Raw genomic sequence first — 26,712 nt, forward strand, 5'->3', positions numbered from 1 at the left:
TGTTGTCTTTATTTCTGCTGGTGTTTGAAGCAGCCTTTTCATGGACTAGTTTAGACAGTGACTGACAGCTGCTGGCTGTGAAGTCATCAACCTTATGTAGAAAAAGCTACGTCACAAATTCATCATTTGAGTGTGAGGTTAAATAAGTGGGAAATACGTAAGTGGAGGTGTATCAGTTGTTTAGTCACTGATATCTCAGATTAGAGAAGCCAGAGAAAAGACTGGAAGAAATGCTTGAAAAATTAAGAGGGTGATGATTATGAAATGTCCTATCGTGGTAGTGTAAAAGTACAGCACAGAAGTGCCAGTGAAGGCTATGTTCGCTGAAATACTTGAGTTTGGAAGGTAGGAAATCAGCATCAGGTCTGACTTAGTTAAGTCTTTAAAATTAAAAATTAAATACTTTCTGTTTGAAATATTCCTGGGACTATGGCATTCAGTAAATCTCACCTACTGCTGCTTCTTTATGGTGTATAGACCATTACAAATTTTTAGAGCGCGTGCTCCACCACTGTTGTGATTTGAGTTTGCATTGTGATTGGAGAGGTTTTTCTATGGTACTACTTGAAAATGGTAACGATTACTTGCAATGATTAGAAAATCTGATGTGAAATGGCTGTTGCTGATTTCAGTTTTATGCAGATCCAGAAGAGTTAACTGGAAAATGATACTCAGGTTTTTCTTGCTCCATAAAGGCAATGTTGGCTGTTTGAATAATAAGACGTAAGGAAAAAATCATGAGCCTAGGAACATTTGAAGCCAACAGAAACAAAAGGGTAGTTTATATGGCTAAATACTTTGAAAAACCAACATTTGAAACATTTAGCCAAGTGGTTGCATTGAAGTATCCGTGCAATTTTGAAGGGGGAGGGCAAAGATATGGATTTTTATTTTCTGTTTGCTTATTTGTGGTTTTCCCATTATTCCCCTTTTATGGCTCACCAGAAAAGAACCAGACTTCTTATCATCTATGGAAGTAAAAGATCTTAAACTATATGTACTTATTTTTAGGACTCCACCCTTGGGCTTTGGATTTTGTGAACAGCTATTTCAGTAAATTTACATCTATATGGGGAAACTGGCAAATTGAATACTGTGCAAATCCACATTTTAAAAAAAGCAATTGCTATTATAGAAGGTAAATGATATCATAAGAAAGCCAAGTAAAAAAAGGTTGCATTTTTGTTTGCTACTAAGGGAATGATCAATGCTTCCTGCTGGCTTTTGCACCCTGCAATTGGAGATTCTGGTGTGCAAATGGTTTAAATAATGCTAGGTTTTGTGACTGCTTGGCGCTGTATAATACTGGGATTGGGGTGACTTAAATATACAGAGTGTGGGCCAATCTCAGAGTCCTTTCTCAGGCAGAACACCCACTGAAATCACATTTAAGTGTCGTCAGTGAAAGCTTTGCCAAAGAAATCAGTATGGATTTGACCCCAAAGTTATTACTACTAAATTTCGTATGTAAGCCTTTCATTATTGTGTTTTTTAAGAATGGAGTACTTGAGTGAATCCTGGAATTCATTATAACTTTAAGTTTTTAGCAGGGTATTGGCCTCTTAAACTACATTTCCATTCTTTTTTTTGGTTTTTTTTTTTTTTTTGTTATTTAAAAGGAGGTAGAAAAAATACTCGGTGACTTGGATCTGTTTCGTCTCAGGCACACAGTCTACTGAAGTGGCTAAATTAGGAGCTTGGTCTTCTACCCTCTCTGTGTGCACATTAGAGAGGGTCATATCTAGAGGGGATTTTGTTTGATGTCATCTTCTGACTGTGACTCACCCACCCCATTAGCCCCAGGGGTGGTATAGGGTGCACTGATATGGGAACCTGGAGGGATGTGGTTGTCAGCAAAGGACCTGCTGTGATTTGTGCTATAAGCAGTGCGTAATTTGTTTCAAAATCCTTTTTGGGAGTCAGTGGGTTGTTTTTTTTAGTTAATTATTTCTTTATTTTTACTTTTCCCCATGGGTGGTGGAGATTGGTGCTTGAGCTGTGTCCTTTAATATAGAAAGTTGCCTCTTGCAGCAGGAGCCTTGTGAGGTCTGCAGTCTCTCTTGCTCTTTCTTATGCTTTGTGACTCTGGCTTTGGTGCCTTCCTGCTGCCTGCAGGTTTCATGTTGAATCTCGTATTTTGTGAGTTGTGATGTGGATGGGTGGATTATATGATCCACAGACCCTTCAAACCAGATGTCTGCAGTGCCTGGCTGCTTGTGGCAGGACTTACTGTACCAGGTGGTCTTTTCCTGTCCTCAGATCCCAAGAGAGGGTTTTTCAAGACAGATTTAGGTTAGACGTAAGGAAGAAATTCTTTACTGTGAGAGTGGCAAGGCACTGCAACAGACAGCTTAAGGAAGCTGTGAGTGCTTCATCCCTGTCAGTGTTCAAGGCCAGGTTGAAAGGGTCTTTGAGCAACCTGGTCTAGTGGAAGGTGTCCCTGCATGAGGCAGGGGGGTTGAAACTAGGGGATCTTAAGGTCCTTTCCAACCCAAACCATCCTAGGATTCTATGTTTCATACTTCATCTCACTAAAACTGCAGTGATTCTGCCTTACAGTGTTTAAAATATTGAAGCAACAACAGAAAGGGTGGGTCATTAATGTTTTAAAACTGTTTTAATATGCCTTCACATGTCCAATGCATCATACAATATTATGCATAAAATATGATAGAGGTGGTAGGAGCACCTTTAAGCATTCCTTGCATACTCCAACATCATAATTTCACCCATGTTTAGTTCTTGCTAGCCTTCAGTCATTCATATAAAATAATTTCAACAGTGTTTTTTTCTGCTTCAGGCTGAAACCTCTTGGAAAGGTTTTCAACAGAACTTCAACTGTTATTAAAAGAAAGTATTACAGAAAATTAGAGAGGTTTGTCAACTTTATTTAGCCAGCCATTCCTTCAAAGAGTTCTTATAGCTTCAGGGAGTTAGGGGGGTGAGTCGAGATGCATTTTGCAGCCCCATAGAAATTAACTCAGATTTGCCAACCTACCAGAGTTGGTGAAAATTGTTATCTGCATGTGCTCGTAAGAGTAGGTTAGAGGATTGCTGATACAATCTCTGAATACTCCCACTTTATAGAACATGCTTCAACCCCACCAGCATCTGTCTGTGCCTGGGGTGATGAGTATGATAGGTGGTACTGGGCACCCAGCTGGGTAGCTCCATGGTCCCCATTGCCTCTGCTTTGTCAGAGGAAAAGGTATCTGGGTGTTTAATGGTCTTACAAATTCAGTAAATCTTTATGCCAAGCCATTCTTGAGACAATAATTGAAAAGCAATTGATTTCTGATGGAGCTGGGAGTAGAATTTATACTCTGTTCCATAAACTACTCTCAGGAGTGCCTAGGATGAGAGGTGTGATGGCCAAAGTCAGGGAACAAGGTTTGACAAATAACTTTGTCTTCCACCTTTCTTTCTTCCAGACTGCAGGGAGGCTCTAGTACTGCCGGGTTTCAGGGTTTTACCGATAATTCTTTGTTATTTTAAAGTCACAACTCTTGGAGTCATGACTTCCATAGAAGGGATGGATCTATCTATTTTATTTAAAAATAGCTAAGCATGACAGTACTACTGGAATGTTTTATGAAGATTGAAATAAAGCAACAAAACCAAGAGTCTGACATATGTTATCTTTAAGGTATTGAATTGGGATGGTATTGGTGGATGACTTGAGGCTGATGGCAGGACTGTGGTCAAGTCTGAGTCATTCTGTAGGGTGGGAATGAAGTTGCTGCTGCTATGTCAGCATTGCTCTGGGTCTAAAGGCTTCATGGACTTCAGGTTCTCTCCTCCCACATTCCTCTTGTTCTCTCACATTTATAATGGCATTGATAACTCTTGCTTCTCCCTGTCTTAAGGGCTTTTAACATATTCAGCTTACTCAGAAAGCACAAAATATTCTTCCTAGTGAGAAGTACTTTAGATCTTTGCTTTCTCTGTTGTGATCCCTGAAAGGCACCAGGAGGTTTTCTGGAAGGGAAATTTAAATTTGGGCATGTGAGGTGGAAAGATATAGAGAAGTGCTTGCCAGCCTCTCATGTTGGCCAAGTTAGTGGGCTAAGAAATAGCTCAGGATTGCAACAAATAGGTAATTGCTTGCTGAGTATAAATGACTAGGTTGTTTTCACAATCTCTCAGTTAATCTGTTGTATTAACCATAATGAAGAATGGTGGTTTGTCTCCCTTCTAATTTGTATTCATATTTCAAACCCAAAGGTGAATGTCACCATGGATGTCCTAGCAACCTGCAGCAGTCATGATAGACCATTTAGCATTTTCAGCCTATTCAGGCTATTTGATATTCTGAAAGGACCGTTCCTTAGCACTAAGACTGCCCATCTGAAAGCATGCTCCCACCAACAAAAATGCCACTAATTAAAACTTGTACGAGTGGAAATATTATCATCAGCATCAACTTTATGCTTTTAATTTGGAAAAAAACATAAGGGATGTAGAGTGAAATAAAACAATTAAGCAGTTCAAGACCATGTGTTATAAAATCTTAGATGAGACTTAATCAGTATGGAGAATTACAGGTTTGTCTGTTTGGCAGCTGGAGTTAATGGTGAGTAACTTCCCAGGGAGTTTGTGTGCTGAGGTAAGAAGGAAAACTCTAGTGTTTTTTTTAAATATTTATCCTGATGTGCTGATTTTTTTACAAACATACTTAAGCAAAAAGATGAAATTTCAGCCTGTATTTCAGGTTAGTATTTTGAAGTCAGTTTTCCCCAGCATTTCTGTTGCTTTCAACCAATTATGAATGTCCCGATGAAAACACAGAATTAAAACATTGGACTGTTTTCTTATGCATGACATAAGGTACTTAAAAATTATGTGCTGGATGAATGAGCTGGAAAAGGGAAAATACATACAAAAAAGTACTTGGAAAAGTATAAGCTAATGCAGTATATTCTGAAGCACTTCTTACAGCATGTTGCCTGTAAAATGTAGATATCTAAGTGTTAAATTTGGTGCCTGCCACCAAGTGTGAGCAATGACCTGTTGATAATGCTTCTAGCTTTATGGAAGTCTGAGGCTTGCCTTTCTACATGCAACTTTTTTGGCCTTTTTAGTTAGCTTTGTGAAGAATCTCACAGGCATAGTATCTAACTTATTTTCTTCAAAAGGTTTTAATTTCTTTTGAAATTTTGCCTAGGAAATTAAGAGCTTCCTACCCACAGATCCTTAGCAGCAGTGCCTTCTGTGGGTTTTTCCTGAGGTATTCAGCCTGAGTTCTGTCGGAGAATAATGTCTCTGTTTCTTTAAGCCCACAGCATTGCTTTATATAGATATGGCCTGGTTTATAGTGTTGCTTTAAATACGCAATAAGAGAGTTCCTCTCCATTTCAGAAAACATTTATGACTGATCTCTGCCCAGCTAGGAATGTTTATTTGCTAAAGTTGCTTCACTGTAAAAATGTTTTGTAATTGAGAATCCCAAACTGGTGATGGGGCCTCACTTGCACTCTCTGCAGATCCTATCCTTTCATGACTAGAAAGCTATGGTCTTGTGATGGACTTCACATAGATGAGGCTCAGTTCTGGTATTTCTCTGTCCCTTCTCCATTGGTCGCTCTCTTTTAAAATCTGTATCACTGAACTGATCTGTGGATATTGGCAAGACCATCAGAAGCCTCAGTAAGATTTGATTATTGGTCCCAGTCCTTTGCAAGAACGTAGGCTTTTTTTTTTGCTATAACTTGATGATGAAATAACCTTGAAATAAACAATTTTAGAAAAAAACCCCACCTTTCTACAAGCAGGCACAATAGCAACAGAGAAGGGGATCACACTGGGTTGATTCTGGACATTCTTAGAATGGCATGCTGATGTAGGATCAGCTTTCTCCCCTGCCTTCTGCTGATGGCATGTATTGGTTAGTCATTAAGTTGACAGAGGGCAATAGAAAAATCCTTTCTAACCATATACCAGGAGTTTGCAGGCCTGTAGTGTGACCTGCATAGTGGCTGGTCCTTTGAAAGTGAATAAATAATGCCAGCTACAAAAAGAAGCATACACAGGAGAAGAGACGATCTGAAGCATGTAATTTAGGATGTGGAGGAGGAAGCTCTGCCTCTCCCTCCCTACCCCACCTAGCCTGGCTGTCCAGTCTGCCCCATGTCTACCTTCCTAATGTCCCTTTCTAGTGACCTGGAGAATGAATGGGCTGCTTGGATACATAGAGTCGAGTCACCAGCTTAATGTACCACCTTGCAGGAGGCCTCCCTGGACATAAGGAGATGGACCAGGAGAGTTATTTGTTTGAAATCACCTGGGGATTGCTGGTTTTGTCTGTTGACCTGTTGAAAGGAGATGGCTTCTTCCTTGGTTACAGGGCAGTAAGCAAGGCGAAGGTCATGCCATTGGGATGCCTTCTTTTAATGTGTAGAGACCAGGAGGGGATTTTCATGGAACTAGAGAAAAATTAGCCAGTCCTTCTTGCTGTTCAGAGCATCCCCAGACAGAATTGTGACCCTAAGGACAGGTGAAGCATGAACTTTGCCAAAGTAGCGGCAGTGTGAGCTGTGGTGCACAGATATGGTCAGGGAAGGCTTACTTGTTTGTCAGGGGTGAAAGCTGGAGAAATTTTGATGAGAGCTTAAAAAAGAATGAGGAAGCCTATAAGTAAGGTTTTCTCTTTGACTGTCTTCCTAGGTGACAGACTGAAGCCACTTGCTGCATGACAGTATACCTGGTTTCAGTTGTGGTATGTACTTAATGCTTTGTACATTCCTGTCAAGTATCAGTGTCATCCTTCACTGCTTGCCCAAGCCAGCTAATTCATGACTGCAGTTCTTTGGCAGGGCTTTGCAAGCATGTATTGACCTTCCAGCCTGAGTTTTTTTATTTTGTAAAAACACAGTAATTAAAAAAATTAAATAGGTGGCTATGAAACCCAAGGCAACAAAACATGAGGCTTCCTAAAGAATTAAGTGAAATAAAAAATACCTCAGAAGTTTTAACACTGAAAGTCTTTTTTATGTTGTTGTGTTGTGGGTTTTTGCTCTTTCTGAAGTTGATTAAAGGGGAAAGGAGCTTAATGCAGAACTAATTAATGCACATTTCTCTGGGGTGGAGTGATCTCTGTTCAGTCACACCTTCCCCAAAGTAATTCAATGGATGATCATCTTTCTACTTGAACTGCTGAGCAGAGAGTTAGAAGCTTTAGATACTGATCCTTTGTTGTGTGTAAAATCCATGATCTTCCTTTTCTCATAGGATCAGTCAAAGGTTAGGAAAAAGGTCAGCACTTGTTCATGTGCTGCCTCTGAAATGTAAATCAACAAAAATAATAAAATACTTTCAAGCTGTTGCAGAAATATGTTCTGAAAATAGCAAGAAAGATGTGAAAAGAAATGCCTCAGATCATCCCAGACACATATACCTGCTTGGCTCAGTTCAGCACCTGGCATAGCAGTTAGTGTAGATCCTGAAACTCTGCTTGGGAATGCAAAGTACCCTGAAACAAGCAGCAAGGCACAGGGAAGTGAAGTCGAGTTTTCCTTGTGCAAACAGCTTCTGCCTTCTGGGCAGAGCTTCACGCTATGGCACAGCCCTGCCCTTGTGGTCAGGCCAAATAGATGCACCCAGTAAATGGTCCTGACCTGAGGTTTTACTGCCCGGGAACTGAGCTGATGCTCAGTGTGTCCCTGGGCAGCCTGGATGACCAACCAGAGTTTTGCTGCTTCTTCTACCAAATGTATACTGGATGTGTGTGTCCAGTACGTTGGCACAATTAAAACAGTTCAGTGGGGCTGAAAAAGTTGTGGGATTTTTATTTTCTGTAAGCAGGAGCAGCTTTCCATGGTATTACATCCGATCTGCAGACTATACCCAAGCTTCTCCAGGGGAAATGGGAGGTGCTGAAATCCAAGAGAAAACAAGAATACCACAGGGAGCAAAGTGATGGACTGTTGCATACAGCTGCAACAGCTGCTAAAGGCTGTTCACTGGTTATTGGTTGAACACAGGTGGCACTGAAGTTAGAATCTCTCTCCTTTCTTGATGATTGAGAGGTGAAGGTCTGGAGTTATGTACTGTGCATTAACTATCCTGGAGAGCTGATTGCAGTGCACTTGGTAGGAGGGCACTGTGCCGTCATTAGTTTGGCTACAAGCAGCTCACCCTCCAGCGGAGCCTCACGAACAAGTGCCACCTGTCTGCTTCCTTCTTGCCAGATCTGTTGAGGTTTGGTAGCATCTCATTACCTCCTTTTTGACAAGATGTGCTACAGCTGAAAGGAATGGAGTTGTTTGTTGAGCTGTGATCCTGAATTGCTTGGCACCTGGTCATTGTACACTGGCTTTAACGAGGGGCTATAGTTTGTACTGAAGATGTTTGGGAATGCAGCAGAATAAACCTCCAGCAATTGGTGTTTGCTCCCTGCTTGTGCAGGTGGCACCTACAGTGAGTTTGCACAGCCCTTCTCAGATAGCAATTGAAGGACTGCATCTGTGACACTGAATGTTGCTATTGAGTGTACAATGTAATTTGCTGTTAGTTTACAATAGAGTGAGAAGGACCCATGGTATCTTTGTACTAATGTCTTTACTTCACTGTTGTACCAGCTCTAGCCATTTACTGGTGCTTATTTTAGCACAGTCCCCTATTCAGCAGGAAAATCAGTGTGAGCACAAGGTTCATGACAAACTGAAGTTGCAGTACCATAGCACTTACTGTCTAATCTACTCTGTTAAGACATTCACAGTTATGCCTACCTGTCTGTCCTTAACTAAATGGCAGATCCTATGGTGTTGTATTTGCCATGTTTAGTGCATGGGATTTTGTCTTTGATAGTATACAGGGGACTAGAATTTCAGTCTGGGATGTGTGAGGTTTATGTGACTGTTAATTTAGATAGCAGTTCTTTGTCTTTAAAGTGCTACATTATCTTTTATACCCTTCTCCCTTTCTTTTTGATGCATGAAATATTTTTTGTTTTTGTTTTTGTTTTTTTCAGATTGATTTCTTCAGCAGTGCTTTGCTCTTGGTAGAAATTCAGTGAGAATCCTTGGTGTTAAAAGACTTGTTTTAACGAAAGGCGAAAGAGGGGTGCTGTAAAATCAGATTATTCAGGACTGTGCAGATATGGGGAAATGGGTATCACAGAGCTGGCAGAACATTGCTGGGAAGTTTACATTCACCATGGCATGCTTGATGGACTGTTTGTGGAGGAGCATTGTGACCTTCCTGAGAGGTAGCTTGCTGGGAGTGCTGGAAGCACTTCAGAAAATCTGGCTCTCTTCCCTGGCCAGGAAGTTTTCTTCAAACAGAGCAGGATATCATCCTTAGTAAGTCTCTGAGTAAGACTTGACTGGTAGGGAGCTCTTGTATTACTTTGCCATAAATTGCTTCTTTTATATCAAAAGTAGTACACTATGTATACTTGCTGTAAACATTGTGCTCATATTTCTGCCTGTTCTTGCCCACACTGAAATATTTTAGCTGTACATTTGCAAATCTAGAATGACTGTTAGTACCTTGAGGTCACCATGGCTGTAATCACCTAACAGCCAGCTGCATTTCTCCTAGTTATAGTTGCAAAAATCCAGGGGAGTCAGGTTTGCTCATGAGGGCAGAGTTTAACTCTACATTGAGAGATTACATGTATATGCTGATACGTGTCTTGCATTTAGCATCGTATTAGGACTCACTTCATGTCTATCAAAGCATCAGTAAAGAAGCCCTTTTTGCGAGGAGCTGGACATATGGTTCTGGCAGGGAGGGAAAACGCCTGAGCAACTCTCTGCATTGAGCTGGAACATGGGGAAAAAAAGGGCACTTCTCAGGGATTCTTCAGTGATTTTGCAGTCATGTGGGTGGGAACAAACTACTGTCCAAGTCTTTTGAGTCTTAGTTGCTGGTGCTTGGGAACTGGGTTCCATGGTGAAGGAAGCGCTGTCTCTTTGAGGATTGGAACCATGCTGTGCCATTCTGTAGGAAAAGTAAATATGACAAAAAGTCCACGTCAGGCACGGTAGCAGTGCTGTGAACTTTGCAAACAGAAGGGATCTGTGACACATGGGTCACAATGGTGTTTTCTGAATGCCAGCACTGTGGCACTTGCAGCCCTGCAGTACCTGGCTCTGTGTCTCACAGTGATGATGAGGAGGGTTTTGGTGGTCTGTGCTCTAAATATTCTGTATAGATAGATGCATACCCTTCCCCACCAGCAAAGTGAGTCTCTGTTTTTGTATTTGGAACTTTACAAGTGGTTTTATGGCAACAACTGGAGAAAAAAAAAAAAAAAAAATTACTTACACCTTATTACTCATGTTTCCTCTTGGGTGTAGCTTGCAGCCCGATACTGCTTTTTTTTTAGTTTGCTGGCCCATTGTTAGTTTGTCCCTTTTGTAAGCTTGTATTATTTGCTGTTTTGTCTGAATTTTATTTTAATGGGACAGCCTTTGTTTTCGATGAAGTCAGTTTGGGATTTTGCTCTAATTCCACTGAGTAATCTTATAAAAAGAAAACTTCTAAGACTGTGTTGCCCTATTTGTATGCTTTAGATGGAGGAGTAACCCCTAATTTCTATTTTACGTACTCATACATAACATTTTAATTTTGCTGTATGTTGGCTCCATCACCAGGCTTCTCAGTAAGATGTGCCTTTTGAAGCATGAGTACGATAAAATCCTTGTGTTGGTTTTAATTCTGTGGTATGTCAGCTTAACTGTTGTAGAAATAAGGATATTTTTATGACAAGGTGCTGTGTGCCGTGAAGAAGCTGCTGAAAATCAGCTGTGCTAATTTAAACCTCTCAGAAAATATTGTTGTACAGTCTGACACTTTGCAGCATGGGAATGACAGACTTTGTACAGCACAAAGTTCTCCTTGCCAGCTTTTGGGAGCTTAGTTAGACACCATCTTCAGTGTATTTGCATTGAACTGGAAGAGTGGCTATGTCTTCTGTCTCACCATTTTCAGGTGATGTGGGCAAAAAAGCAGCTGTCTCGTCCATATCAGTTTGTTCAAAAGCAGTGACCAGCTTTTCAGAGGCTGGCTCGGCTGGTGCAAGAAAACTTCCATGGGAGATCTTTTTAGCTGAGGTGCAGCTATTTTGTAGAGGTCCTGCCTGGGCTTTTGATGGTCTGTCCAGTCCTGGAATGTAAGAAGCTTTAAAGAAGAAAATATGGGGGAATGGACCTGAAGGTTATCTTGCATGAATCGCAGTCATGTGGTGCAGGGATCATTCATGGTCAGTGCCACCACTGTAGAAAAGGGACGGTGATAGTGCTGGCCTATTTCAAACAGCCTTTCCTGGCTGATATGTTTCCCAGATAGAAACCTGGGAAACAGCCATAAACCAGCTTAATGAAAGCTCCTCTTGAAGCACGTGTTTGTAATGTGTTGCATTATCAGTTTCCAGCTTTCCTTTCTGTACAGAAAGCTTTTAGCTGCTGCTTGTGAGCTGTCTTCACAGAACATGTAAATTGAGATATGAATTGAGCAGAGATGTTTCTATGCCCTTTTTTTCACATGTGAGTTGTTGCCTTTGCATGGGAGAGGTTAATGATTTACTTGGCAGTGTTTCAGAATGAAACTTACTTCTGATGTATCTAGGGATATACCTGTTAACAAAACAGTTTTTGTTTTTCAGATTGCCAGTGCTACCAAAACAGAGACTTACAGCAAAAAGTTCTTCAGTTCGTGGAGCTGCAAGGACAGCATTAAGAATACATCCCACCCTTCCTCTGTGCTTCCACCCCAGGATGCATAGGGAAACAAGGCATGCAGAGAGCAAATAGCATGCAAGGTTTGTTTTTATTTTCTTGGTTTGTTTATTTCTGAATGTATAAATTGGGTTATGAAACGTTATAGACCAAGGTCCAGGTACATCCAGCTTAAAATTTGCCATAGTCCCCGGGTCTTACCATTTCGTTTTGGCTGGTTGCCTTTGAAGTTTTAGAGTAAACCAATAGCGAGCACCAGCTCTTGGGGAAATGTAGGCTATCTGAATTGTTTCTCTTAAGGCATTCATCCAACTTTTAATGCCTCTGACTTCAAAATAGGTTGTATTTACAAAACTTCAGGCTGACAAGCATCCAAATCTGTAAATAGCATAGATGGAGTTTTCTATGCTGAAGGAGGGAGAGGGAGGGCTTTAGGCTTTTTCCTGCCCAGCTATTAAGAGTCCTGTGATGTGGTAGATGCCTGTCTGTCAATGGAGGGGGAAGAGATCAGCAGTTTCTGGTGTGGACTGTATCATTCCAGAATTAGACAGAAAATTATCAGCAAAGAGATGCCCTACTCCTGATGTCTCACTGTCCCTGAAGGACAGAGCAGTGATAAAGTTTTGTTCTGGTGATCATCAGATGTTTTTCTGCTGTAGTCACAACTCTTTATGCATTGCACATGAGAGAGAGACACTTTGGTTGGGTGCTTGAAAGACCTGGTGCAACTGAGCTTATGGGAGGGCAGGTTTCCTCCACCCCCTTTAGTTTTGTCATGTGAAATAAAAGGGTTGGTTTAGAGATTTAAAAAGGGTTAATCATGATGCTTTAGAAAAGGGTGATGAGAGTTTTTATTCAACTTTTCATTATTTTCAATTGCTTCAGCATTGTTTGCCATTATTATACTATCTGCTACATCATGTATGCTACTAGTTAACACAAAATTCATATGTGTTTGGGCTTTGTAGCAGGAATCCACTGGGCAACCTTGACAAAGCCAGCTTTTAGGAAGTTTAGGCCTATGGGCAGTTTTGCACATCACAAAGTCCTAGGGAGTAGGGTTGGACCTCAGCACATCCAGTTCATTCTCATTCCCCGGGAGTTTAAGCACATCCGCTGGTGAGGGCTGCAGTTTCAGAGGGATTTGGTCTCATCCCTTGCTAGGACAAGATTGCTCTTCTTGCCTGACAAAAATGCTTTGGGGCAAGATGATGCTGAATAAACAAGGGAACTCTCCAAGCTGCAGGTTTTTTCTGACTGATGAACACCAGGCAGGTGACTGTTAGAGCTGATTGTTATATAATATTCAAACAGTTAAAAAATATGTATTTAGTTTATTTTGTAACCCACTCATCTCTCTCAAAATCGGTACATAATGGAGCATTGCTAATTTTGCAATGACTTCAAAGTTTCGCCATTTCAAAGGAACTTAGGACACCAGTGCCACAGAAGCAAATATGCACAAGCTCTGTATTTGCTGCTGTTTGGTTAGCAGAGTATTTAGCCTGTTCTTTTCTAAAACAGACAGGTTATTTTTAATACTAGCTTATACATTCAGAATATATTATAAAATGAAAATGGATTTTCAGGAGTCATCAGTGTTATGTTGAACATGAGTACAACAGTCTAGAAGTTCTTCTGAGTTTTTGAGTTTTCCCTCCTCAAAAAGGTTAAGTAATACAAACAACCCACCCCAAAAGAAGCAACTGGTAACTGATTTTGATAAAAGGACAGCTGTGATGCTGTGCCACTGTGATTGATACAACTAGACTTACTGTTCCAGTGTGTTGTGCCATGCTTTATTGCCTCAGGTTAAAAGTGTCACTGAGATTTTAGATAGTGCAGCACTCATAAAAAGTTGTAATTTGTCATGTTATTCAATCTGGTGGGGGCTTGGGTTTTGGTTTTGTTTGATCTGTACTGGGGAAAGGAAGTATTGGACTTGATTCTAAAGTATAATGAGACTAATGTCTGTTGGAGCATTATGTCCTACAACTGTCAGAGCGTGCTGGTGGTTTTCACCACGTTTCGGTGCACTGGGATAGATGCACAGTGTGTTGCCTTGCAAGTTGTTCAGCTTTTCAGCAGCCAGTATGTTTTGTTTCATTTTGCTTGTGATCACATGCAGCTTTCCAAAAAGCAGTGAAAACCGAGTGCGAGTTTGTCAGTGGAAGAAGGTGAATTTGAGAACTATGCGAAGACATGGAAGACATAATTACAGTATGCAGATTCCTAATGATAAACATACCGAGAGCATCCTAAAATTATAAAGCAGTACAGTGCATTAAAGCATTAATTTGCATTTTGGCTAAGGCGTAGCTGTGTTTTTGGGCTATCCCTTTAATTCTGCTCTTTTAATTACCTGCTGACCAGTTCCTGGGGTGAACACAGCAGGAGCTGGGCCTGCAGCAGTTCTCTGATGTAGTGGTTTCTAGCAGGCAGAGCAATGGGATTCCTAAGGTTGCTTTGAAACCTGGGGTCTCCTGCTATAGACCAGCAGACTGACTTGAACAAGAATCTAATTAAAAAGTCCAAGATATTGACTAAAGCTCACAAGTGCCATCTGTTCAGTTTTACAACCTGAAATTACTCAGAGAATCACAGAAACGTTTGGTTGTTCCTGCATTTATGTTGCAGCTGAATTTTGTTAAAGCAGATAGCCTGTACAGGCAGAGGTGTGCAGACTGTGTTATTGTTAATAACCGCTTGAACTTCCTCAGGTATTCCAATAAAGTATGTGCTGGAGATAGAGGTGCTTTAAAACTTAATCTCATGAAGAAGGCATTAATATCCTGCTGACCCTGTGCTAATTTACCAGCCTAGAGTGTGCTTGGAAAGGGACAATGTGCGCTGGGCAATAAGAAGGTACCTGTCAAGGTATGTTTCCTTGGGCTATGCAGGAGCAAGCTCTTTCTTGCTGCTGGAGTTCCCACAGGACAAAGGCACATAGACCATTCCCTTTGCAGGGTGGTGGGATCTGGTTCTGAGGGCTCCTGGTTTGTGCAGCCGAAGAACCTGCTTGCTGCCCATTGCACATAGGCTTCAAAGTGTTGCTCTGCCTCTGGGCACCACTCAGAGGACACAAGCACGGACACCCATATTACACTGACTCTAAGGCTGCTCTGACGAATGACTTGTTGTGCATGTGTGAGCTTTAGAAAGCCTGAGTTAGAAAGAGAGCTGGTTAGCATGAGATACGAACACGCTGAAGGTAGTAAGAGTGAAGTACTTACTGGTATGTGTTCACGTGGGATCTTCAGTGGTGGTATAGCCTGAGGAAGATGGACACCTAATTTTTCAGAGGAGCCTCTTCTGAAGCATTGCTGATGCATAATTAAGTAGGTCACTGTGTGCTTACTTTAATAGCTGTTTAATTATGGCTCAGACATTGCTGGCATATGCAGTAAGACTGTGGACTCAGATGTTTAATTAAGATATGGTCATAACTCCATCTGTAAACTCATGTAACAAATTGTTCTTAGGTTAAAGTAATTAAAAACAAGGTTTGGTTCTTTATGTCCTTTTCAAGTGAAAGTCTTACTCATGTGGTTGATCGCATGAGAAAATGCCACAAATTTGTAGACCTGGGCCCGGGGTGTGTGTGTAGAAACACTCCGTGTGTGTGTGTAGAAATGCATTTGTGATAGAATGATCAGGAAGCCAATCAAACATGAGGAGAATACTCACCAGTGCCTTCACATAAACCATGGAACAGAGCAGACTTAAAAACTCTCTCAGGAACATGTAAGGTTAGTACAGTGTACATTCAAACTTCATGTGAAACAAGATAGGGAGATGGCAGAAGGAAGTTTTGTAGCTCTTTGGACAAGCCCCTGTGGCTGATGTTCAGGCGCAGTGTACAGGAGGAGAAGTGCGAGGAAGAAGAAAATATTGGTCTGCTGAGGGAAACCTTGTAGCCTGCTGTTAAAGCTCTGTATTCAGGAAACAATTTCTTACTGACAGGCAAAGGTGGATAAATTCAATACAGCTGAGTAACTGATTTCCTAAAAAGTCAATCTGGTGTATGCATTTTTTGCAGTGAAATTTTAGAAGGAATATATAAGATCCTAAATGTTTGTAGTTGAGGTAATATTTCTATCTCCAAAGCTGGCTAGCTGTAGTTATTGTCTACCCTTATTTTCTATTTATACATTAATTTCCCCGTTGCCTTGGTGTTCTCTGCACAGCTTCATCCTCCACTGCCTGACAACTCTACTATGCAGGTAGCAAGGATCATCAGCCTTAGTAAAGGTGACACCAAAAAGTTAGGCAAACGCCTGACAAAGTTTAATGATGTTACCCTCCAGCAATAGGGCTGCTCTCCCTGTTACATATATTCAGTTTGACACTTCTGTAAGCTGGGACTGGTGGGAAGATGCTGGGGTGAAAGGAGCGAAGTGGCACCTTTCCCTTATGGAGATGTTGGGGTGTGTTATGGGAAGGGGAATGCAACTTCCTGGGGAAGCACAGGGAGCTGACCTGCAGCCCCACTACGATAACTACCTGTGTGCCTGCTATTGCTCTGTGGTCAGCAAGATGTATCTCATCCATCATGCTGGAGAGCTTATCCTCCTTCGCTGTAACATAAGGTGGCAGGGTTTTGGTACGTGTAAGTGGCGTAGCTGATATGCCTTGAGCATCACCCCAGGTTTTTCCCGATTGATATATCCAGGCCTTGAACATAAACAGTGGTATTCTATGTGTGAACACAGCAGCACAAGGAGTATTTGTGTTTCTATTTCTCCAAGAGGCATTTTAGCTGAGCTCACTGTCAGTCGAGGTAGATCATTGTTCTCCCACCTGAGCCTTATCACTGTCATGAAATGGACATTTTGCTCTGGAAATCCCTGCTGGAGGTACCAACAGCTGCTGCTTTTTGTCTGCTCAGAGATGTATTCCTTCTGGTAAGGATGAGCTCTCATTTCTGCTCTCTCTTTCCAGTGTCTTGTGAAACCTTACAGTGTGATGTACTGATATATTATCTTCTATTCTGATATGTCAGAAAAGTCTGCCGTTGGTTATGTTTTTCTTCTTAAAATTATGTTCATCACATGTTCCCTACAGTCTTGTGTATAGAACTAATCCCTTAAAATGTATGTTACATATTTCAAAACCGATGGCTGTCTAATAAAGGATAATGTCAAATAGGACAGTAAAACGATATTGGAAATAGAAGATCCAGAAAAGAAAATAATGGATATTGAGTGTCCCCACTTCAAAAGAGAGTCAGTGTTTCTTGTTCACATGCTCATGTCTTGCACAACCTTTGATGTCTTTTAAAAGCATTGTGGGCAGTATTGAAAAGAAATTTGTGGTGTATGTTTTCTCTCTAAAAGACAGCATTTAAGAAAATGTTGCCTCTTTATATTTGCTGTTACAAGCAAACTTAGTGCATGGTCCATGTAGTATGCTTATATGTGACCTGAAATTTTATTGCTGTTCTGTCTAGCCTCTTGTTGGGATTCAGAATATAAAGATTGATACACAAAATTAAAAAGCAAACAAACAAATTAGGTATGCTAAATTTGGGGGTTTTATAAGCACTACCCTGTAGCAACACTGATCTGGTGGAAGCTGCAGGACTTAGTTTTCAGGTAGCTGGGCTGGTAAATGTAGCTACAGCTCCTCGGCTCATTCATTAAGGTCGTGCAAGAAAGCTCTGCTTTTCATATGCTGATACATTTGCTGTTTATGTTGCCCAGAAGTGGGTAGTTTGTGCATGAGTAACAGCTGCTGTTAGAGTCCAGTATCTTATGAAAGACATTTGGCCTTTAGGTATATTTCTCCCTTTGGGCCTACTAAGCCAGTTGTTTTCCAGAAATGTTCTTCCTTTGAAGTTTGTGCAGTGTATTTGAAGAGGTGACAATATAATTGCAGAACTCCCTTTCATTTGGGACCCTAGTGGAATTTGAATGGAAAACAAATGGTGCCACCCACTTTCCTGCATTGCTGATAAGGCGATAAGGGATCTTGCACACTGATTGCTGAGGAACTTCCCTCTAGCCTTAAAAAAACAAAACCAAAAGAAACCCCCAGTTTTAGGAAGCGCAGTGCTCTGGATTGAGTCACTGCAAAACTGAGGTTTAATGTTGTGGATCCTTTCTTGCACTATTAAAATGCAACTGATGTAAGAGCTGCTGTGTTCTGTTTTGCTGGGCATGAAACGGTGGAAGGGGCCAGGCATGTTCCAAATCTGTATCACAGGGACCAGTAAATCAACTACCTAAGCATTGAACCATCAGCTTGTTGTCACGTCAGAGGGAGGGGCAGAAGTTGCCTGGAAGATTGAAGGCATCAGAAGTGGTGATTATTTGTTGGTTTAGTTTTAGGTTGCAAAGTTTTTTCTTTACTCTTTTCTGCTTGATGAGTTGGCACAATGGATGAAATCCTGTTGCTATTGAAGTTAGTAGGAAGTTTGCCATCAGCTTTACTGGGACAATGGTGTTTTTAATATGGTTTGTGTGTTTACACAGCATGTGTGTATTTTATGATTCCCTGGTTTTCAGTTACCTGAAGAAAATTATACTTTACAGTGGGAAGTTTCACCTAATTACAGCAAATTTTGTACTGGTTTTCTCAAAACTTCGTTCTTTTTTCTACAGGAAAGGGCATTTTGACTGGCAGACTGACTTCTGCTTAGGAAAAGAATTAACAGTATCTTTTGACTTTGAAGCTATACAGTAGTAAAACTAGTAATGTATTTCTTTGCTGCTTAACTGATGTGCTTTAGATATTTCACCAGCTACGGGTACATAATGGTAAAATTGCACATGAAATGTTTTGAGGAAAGGACTTCTGTTTCAGAAAAAAAAACAAACAAGTGTAATGGAATTACATGGATGTTCTCCTGATTGCTATCTTGAAAGAGCCCTAGTTAATTCTTCTAGTGGGTAAGAAAAAATGGGAAGAAATAATTACATTTAAAGTGTGTGCCAGTGTAATCTGCATGCTTAGACCTCCGTATGTGGATTCATATAGAATACTTCTGCTTTTTTTTTCTATAAAATAATAGTATAAAAAATTCTTATACTGATTCTTAGCCTAGGACACTAATGTCAGATGCATTTGTTTAAATGTATTGTATATGTATCTGCATATGTGGCTTTCATTTATTTTAATTTCTATTAAAAGGCTGTATGAAGGGTGAGTGGGAATAGAATATTGAGCAGTAGTGAGATAGTAGGCTGAGCTATTTCTCCATCTTCTGGCTATTTTTAACTGGTAAAACTTACTTAGATGAAAAGCAGTTCTCTTTACTGTGCATTCAGTTAAACCTTTATGAGCTATGTCCTAGCATTTCTTAATAAAATCCATGTTAAAGTGTTATTGTGTTCATCTGGCTTCCAGGACATGTCTTCTGTTGCATGCTGGCAAACCCAACTGAAAAGCAGTCTCCTCTTTATAGCTCTTGGTATCTTGCTGTAACCTGAATTAAGTGTTCTCGAGGGCAGGGGCCGATTTTTTTTTTTTTTCCTCTGTCTACTACCTAATGCAGTGGGGAGCTTGTGGGAAGTGAGTGGATGCTTTTGAACATTAGAGCAGAGTAACACATGCTAACATGGTGCTATCTGAATGGATGTGGGGGTAGTTCACAGAGTGGTTTGCGTTGGAAGGGAAAGGACATCTTGTCCAAGCCCCCTGCAATGAACAGAGACATCTTCAACTAGATCGTGTTGCTCAGAACCATGTCTGAGCTGATCTTGAATGTTTCAAGGGATGGGGCATCTACCATATTTCTGGGCAACCTGTTCCGGTGTTTTGCCACCCTTGTTGTAAGAAATTCCTTCCCTGTATCTAGTCTGAATTTAGCGTTCTTTAGTTTAAAACCATTATCCTTTGTCCGTTGCTACAGGCCCTACTAAAAAGTCTATTCCCATCTTTCTTATAAGCCCCCTTTCATGAGGGAGACAGATGAGAAGATGAGAAAGCTCTGGCATGAGGCTTACTGCAACTTTTTTCCATGTGGCCTTCTTTTCCCCAGCCATTACTTGAGCATTCACCGCACATTGATCTTCACCTTTCTTGTTTTCACAGCTGCTACAGGTCCCCCCATCTGTCCATAGCCACTGCAGATGAACCATGGCAGTCCTGAAAAGTTAATACCCAATAAAGCATATTTCCAGGTGGCAAATAACTAACTGTGCCATAACTTGTTGCCTTGTTCATCCTTTTATCCTCTCAGGACCCAGAAACCGTGCTGGGAGAGGAAAGCCTTTTTAGTGCTTGTTCATTCCTTGCGTCAGCAGCATCTGGGTTGTTTCAGGAGCTCAGCAGATTGCTGCACTAGAGCTTAGGAAATGGTTGTAAGATGTCTGTGTTGGTTTATTTCCTGTGTGTCATTTCCTGTGATATTTATACAGAATAGCTCTTTCTGTTACGCAGATATAAATCACCTGTGCTATAACGCTGCCATAGAAAATGGAGCAGTATGTTATGTACACACGCATTAAGACTGTAGTGCTGTCTACTAATGCTATTAAAAATACTTAATATAGTGGTAGGTTTCTGGAAAATTGAGAGTGAATTCCTGTGGGAGTAACAAAATAACAAATTTATGGATATTTGTGTTCTCATTTTGTGTTAAGTCTAAATGTATTTCTGTCTTTTGAAACGCTTTTGGAACTAGTTGAATTTTTAGCTAATGTGCATATCCTCTAGCTTTAACAGGCTCAAATTTCTTTACTGTGGTCTTTGTTCCCCCCAGATTATTTTTCATTTCTTCTTAAAATAATGTGAATTTAGATCAAAGTATTAGCAAATAGCACAGGATTGGCTGTATACCCAGAACCTCAACATCAGTATTTATCCAGACTATATATAGCTGATTGATTAAAGTGGTTTCAGGTTTTGTGCAAGTCAAGGAGCTATTTATGTGTGTTGGAATAAAAGCCATAGTGTTGAACAAAGTTTTGATTATTCACAGAATGAAAAGATATTTGATTTCCAAAGCTTTTGTAGAATCAATAAAGGAAGATTTATAGTAAAATCCAGGAGATGAAGGGTAGTTTCCTAAGCTCTTTGGACTTCATGGGATAAAACAGAGTGAAATTGACTTTTGATAATTTTTTAAAATTAATGTATTGCAAGGCCAGAGGTGGTCACTGTGATCATCCAGTTTGATTTCCTGAATAATACAGGTTACGTGACTGATTTTTTTTTTTTTTTTTTTCTTTCCTTTTAAAGGAACATTAGTTCACATATTTTTGTTTTAAATAAAAGGTAATAGGCCTCAATCTGTGGTAGACTGCTTCATGGTTACTGAATTTTGTAATTCCCCCCAAACCTTGTTTTGACTCTGCTGCTGCTGGTCACTGATGGAGACTGGTTCTGATAAGTGGACTTGTGAGCCTGACCCACCACATCCTCTTCCAGATTCCAGCAGAATGCGATGCAATAAGCAATATATGGTGCTTTACCAGCTGCTGCTTTTCTGCGTGTGTTTTGACAAACAATGTACAACATGAAATCCTTTCTTGCTGCATTAAGTGTGCAGCCTGCAAGAAAAGATGCAACAACAGAGCTTGGGGTAGCTGAGCCCCATCCATCCCTTGGCTACCATTCTGCTGAGAGAAGCCCTCTTGTCCATGTGTCCATCTTTCCCTGTCTTCCCCCTTCCACTCCCCTGCCCTCAAGTGGGGATAATTTTGCCTCTTCAACACAGCACTTCTCGATTTGAAAATGAAAAGCCCGGCTCATTATGATGCCTTGTATATGGTTTGAACATGCTTTGCCAGGCAGTAGCAGGTGGTACCAGCAATAAACAGCCTGATTTTTTTAGGTAGTTATGATAGTGGAAAACTGTAGTAATTTCCCTATCAAGGTCTTGGCATCATTGAACACTGTGGGGATTTTACCTTCAATGAGACCTGGGTCAGCATTCATCCACTGTTTTTTTTTCCTTTCTCCCCCTGCCCTTGGTAACTTGAGGAAGATTTTCCCTACTGGGACAGAGATGGCAATCTCTGATTGTGTTTCTGAGTGTTGCTCCTGCAGCAAACACATTTATTGACAGTCCTGGTCAGAATCACATCATTAGTTAAAATGTTTTAAAATTTTAAACCCCAGGTTTTATAACTGAAAGGATTTGGAGATCTGTGTAACTACAGAATCACTGTAGTTACAGTCTTCTGTCTAGACTGTGGAAAGAAAAGAGCAAGTGTTAGAGTGAAGTGGTAGCTTAGTTTTTGGCTAAAAAGTAACAAAATAATCTGTCATACAGAAAACTGACTTTGTCATGAAGATCAGTTTTCATTAGAGAAAAAAAAAAAAGCAGAACTGTGCTGTCAGCTAGTGGATATTTCTTTCCAAACACTTATGCAAGGAGTGTATGGAAAATTTATACTGTGATTTTCCCCCAAATGCAGTCTAAATCTGAACAGGCTATTTTAAAGTGAATACAGTATTACAAAGTTTCAAAGACATTACTTGTAAGCTGTGCGTTATTTATTTGGAAATGATTGCTTTTGCCTATTTCTGTGAAAAATGGATCCAACCTGCTGACACTTGCAACAATCACTTTTTGTTTCTTGTTGGCGCAGTCAGTTGCTAGAGGCTTTTAGCACCATTGTAAGGGATAATACGTCATTTCCCTGCCATGTTGCCTCTTTTACTCATTTGTCTGTATATGTACCCTTTCTAAAGTAGCTTGATCTTAGATGTCCTTATACTTAGAAAGCTTTCGCTGACATCTATACAAAGGTTTCACTGCTGAAAATCAAGCTATTTTATTTCTCATCTATTCTTGATGAGGCTGACCAACAGCTGATCCCAAATCAAGCGATAACAGACTTTTATATACTGGAAGAATATTATGTGTTCCATATTTTGTTCTTTTCTAATTAGGTTTGTTCTTGCTTTTTCATTTCTTCAAATTGCCTATGTCTTTCTTTTACGTAACTGAACAAAGCAGTTCTCTAAAAGTTCCAACACTATTGATGAACTAATTATCATCTTTAATAATTTAAAAAAAATCAATATTTTATTTTTCTTTAAAATATTGCTGACTCATTTTGTGCCTGTGTCTTTGTAGTTGTAGTGTCATTCCTACTTCAGGCATACCTGAAAATAAAAGAAAAAGTACTAAAAGAAAAAATAAAACCAACAACATAAAAATGATGATTTGAATGAGGAAAGGAAATGTAAATTAATTTCCATTTATTTAAGGAAATTATTTGGGATACTGCCCTGGGTTTAGCAGTAGCAGTCAATTTTTCTCCTTCTTGGTAGCTGGTGCAGCGTTGTGTTTTGACCAGGACAGTATCCACCCTCTCCGACCCGGGCTGGTTCACCCCTCCTTAGTCGACCTGGTGTGCCTCAGCCCCAGAGTGAACAAGCTGTCTGGCTGGGTTTAAACCACGACAGCTACTCTCCAGGCTTGTCATTCTGTGACTAACTTATAGGGCGTGCTTTTCAGCCGAGTGTTATAACATGGACTTCATTTTGGTTCCCAGTTGTACCGGTGTGAAAGACACGGGATGGAGCTGTTGGTTTTGATCAAGAATATGTCACATGTTCAGAGAAGTTTATTGGTGTAATTCAGCAAATACACAGTTGGGATATTTCTAGCAGGAGAAAGGAAAATGGTAGATGGATATAATTACAAAATGTTATGATGCATTTATCTGTTTAATTGGGTGGTGGGGCTTGTGTTTCTGTGCTTGGCTTCTACAGGTCAAATATCCTTCCTTGCACTTTTGAGAGGGCTCTTGGGCCTTGTGCTGATGTAGAGTTCCTGCATCAAAATGCATTCAGGCATTTTTGGTAAGATAGTAGAGCATTTGGAGACTGGCTGTGCAGTATCGGGTGTGTCAGGGAGCAGTGTGGTCTTTGCTGGGGTTGCTGTTGGCAGCTGTAATCGATGCTGGGGTCTGCCTGGGTCACCAGATAGCAGCCAGGAGCTGTTAGAGCTGCTGCAGGAAAGGGGGTCCCTCCCAGGGTTTCCCTTTTGTGACCTGACACCCACTGGAGAGCCTATTGGAGGGGCTGAGCTGCTGGGAAGATATCCTGCCCTTGAAGGTGGGTACGAAAACACATGAACAATTGTCTGGGCTGAGCCATTCTTAATGCCCTTACAAAAGGGCCTGACGGTGACCTTCTCCCAGGTTCAAGACTTTGAAGCAGTCGGGGAAAGGTCTGGTGCAAGGGGCGCAGGCAGCACCTTGCTCTGCTCTCCTGTATGCCACAGTTGTGTGATGGTTCAGTTCTGGAGGCCCTCTGCTCTTCTTGGCTGGTGGTTAGGACACATTTGTGCTTGCCTTTTCTGTTTTCAGGGCAACAAAAACTCAGCAACTCGGGTGTTATGGTGCATTTAGCCTGAGAGGCAGCTATCTACCAATAACTTTATATTACAGGGGAAAGCTGATCTTGGTTTATTGTCTGATTTTAGAGCTTCAGAGCTGTCTCTGCATAATATATCGCTCATATTCACTGCTTCATTTTGTTTCTTTAGTAAACTGTTACAGTGGAAGCAAAAATTATTCAAACATTACTCAAAGCTAGTTTTGATGCCATTGCACAGACGGACTAAATATAATAGAAGCTGATGCTCCTGCTAGTCAGGGGGGGCAGAGGAACTTGAAATCCAAGGATGTGAGTGGGAGAAAGCCCACATAAGCCCACAGGATGACAGCATGGCCATCTGGCTGTCTCGCAGGCATAGGCACAGACGTCCTTAGTTATTTTCCTATGAGAGATTTGTAGCAGGCAGCTGTAGTAGAACACGTTACCCGTATCCTAAAGGCCAGGTTGCAACAGACAAGTGATGTGGTGAGATAAGAGCATGAGGAGAGCTAGGTAGTTGTAACAGTCAGGGTGGTGCAGCGGAGGAGCTCCCCTCTGCCAGGAGCTCAGCCTCACTTGCTACTGATGTTCCCAGGCAGCCAGCTTCAACCTAGTGTTCGCAGTAAAAAGCTGCTCTGGGTGAACCAAGGGGTCACAACCCGACCTGTCACGTCACCTCATGCGGATAACTGGGTGCGTTTTGGGTGCTCATTCTCGGGCTGTGTTCAGAATGGGAGGTAGGGAATAGAGGAGTAGGTGGGGTGGTGGGAGCAGCCATGTGTCAAAGAAGGGGGACTTCTGCAAGGGTGGGAGTGGGAATGGAGAATTGTTCAGCAGATGAAATTTGTGGTGCTGATGTGAAAGTAAGGGGAGATGGGAAGAGGAGGTGATGGAAAAAATAGCTGGAAGAAGAATCTGGGAAGCACGGAAGAGAGAATCAATGCATGGTGTAGTTTGTGTTTTATAATTACTTGGTGAGCAAAAAGCCAATGAGATGAGAAGCAAATATTGCCAGTAATTTGGGCAGCTCGACGGCACCCCCTTGTTGCTCAGGTTGTAACATACCTGAATTGCTACATTGGACTACATCCATGAGGATTCTTCTACCTAGAAATTGTTTGAGATTTTAATTAGGTTTTTCGTTAGAGAGGTAGCTTTCATCTAGTAATGTCCCTATGCACAGATGTTTATTATCTTCTTGGAAAAGGGAGCAGGAGAATTATTTCAGGGCAGACAGGATACCCTTATCTGGTGCTCTCCTTTTTCAGTTACTGCAAGATGTGCAACTTGTCACAAAAGAGGAAAGGCTCATTTCCAGGAAAAGTAGCAGTTGAAAGTGTTGATGAGTATGTTACTGGGGAAAAAAAAAACACAACACAAAACAACAAACCAAACTCAACAAAACTAAAACCACCTCATGGAGTAGGTTATATCTTGTATTTTCATAGCAAGAGAGGATGCATGCATATGTTCTTGCTGCAAGATTACTCAGAAGAGACCAGCTAATACAAGCCCCCAGCTTTCTCTGGCACTTATTTAAAAGAGGATGAATTAGTCTCTGAAATGCCTGGGTCATTCCACTAACTGTAGCAGGAATTTGGATTACTGGTTAATTTACAGAGCTGTCTTGGATCAGAGGAGATTAATCCCACTCCCCTCTGCTCACTGCTGGAGGTGCCCAGCGCAGAAGAGCCATGCAGTGGGTGTCCAGGCGGCACTTTGGCAAGGTTTGGCCTGTGTGGCAGAGCCATGTGCTGTACCCAAACAGGAGCAAATGCTGGCTCTTGTGCACTGTTCCGTTGCTGCACAGATGGAGTCAAAATGGCATTTCAGGCTGACTTCTCCTTGGTTGTTTATGGCTTGTAGCGGTTTCAGGAAACGCTGCAGTATTAGTGTTGCTGGGATTCTTGGATGGTGCCGTTTCCGTCACTTGGGGAGCCATTGTTCTGATGTGTGAAGGGCTGCAGAACATTTGTTTGAGACGGGGGTGGTACGCAAGCACACAAAAGTTTTGTTTTTTGTTTTGAAGCTGCTTTAATTTTCGTACGACATAAAAATGGCATAAAAAAGGCAAAAGCTTTTGTGGTCTGTCACCCTGTACTTCTTACAGGGCTTAACCAGTACGGTATTATCAAAGCCTTTAGTTAACACAGTTTTTGTATTTTTTTTTTTTTTAATTTATGTAAGAAATGTTTGGAAATTTCCAAGATGTTTCCCAACGAGTTGTTTTTACAGACCACAGCAGCTTGTTCACATATTGGTAGCAAATGTAAACCTGCAAAAAGTGGTGAGAACTCAGAGATAAGAAGCTGATCCAGGAGGTTCATACGTTTGCAGCAGATTCAGAAGAGGAAACCTCTCCCTTTTCCAGATGCAGAAAACTCATCCAGGATTACTACACTCTGCCTTCTTGCAAAGTCATCCTTGGTAGTAGTATCAGCATTCATAGTGAGAGCAAAAACCTTCCACCAGCATTCCTGTGAAGCTGTGATGCACGCTTCTGTTGAGGTGCATCTTGATAGGCTGCATGAACAATGGTAGAGATATTTATGATGAATTAGAATATGAATGTGAACACAGTGTGAATTACAGTATGAACTGTCTTTTATTTGCAGACTGTTTTGTCTACTGAGCTAATGCTGCTCATAGAGATGGGGTTACCTGCAGTATTTACAAAGAAATGGTCTTGTCCAGTTATGTGGTTGGCCTTGTTAGACCTGCTTGTTAATCACAGTCTTAACAGCTCCTCCCA

The 26,712-nt window shown here is 41.0% G+C and overlaps 1 protein-coding gene across 2 annotated transcripts in view; it reads left to right on the forward strand.

Moving 5' to 3' along the window:
- Positions 1–11,639: 11,639 nt before the first annotated feature.
- TIAM2 (TIAM Rac1 associated GEF 2) overlaps positions 11,640–26,712 on the forward strand; it is a 134,664-nt gene continuing 119,591 nt past the window's right edge. The window contains exon 1 of one of the 2 annotated variants that reach the window (XM_061471592.1): positions 11,640–11,764. The gene's annotated coding sequence lies outside the window, so the exon portion shown is untranslated. Of the gene's footprint in view, positions 11,765–24,510; positions 24,654–26,712 lie in introns of those variants that run through there. The other variant, XM_061471593.1, reaches the window with a different exon arrangement.

Source organism: Pezoporus flaviventris, unplaced genomic scaffold (genome assembly GCF_033815535.1).
Source record: "Pezoporus flaviventris isolate CSIRO_AGI_PZ_B2104156 unplaced genomic scaffold, CSIRO_AGI_Pfla_v1 ptg000066l, whole genome shotgun sequence".
NCBI lineage: Eukaryota > Metazoa > Chordata > Aves > Psittaciformes > Psittacidae > Pezoporus > Pezoporus flaviventris.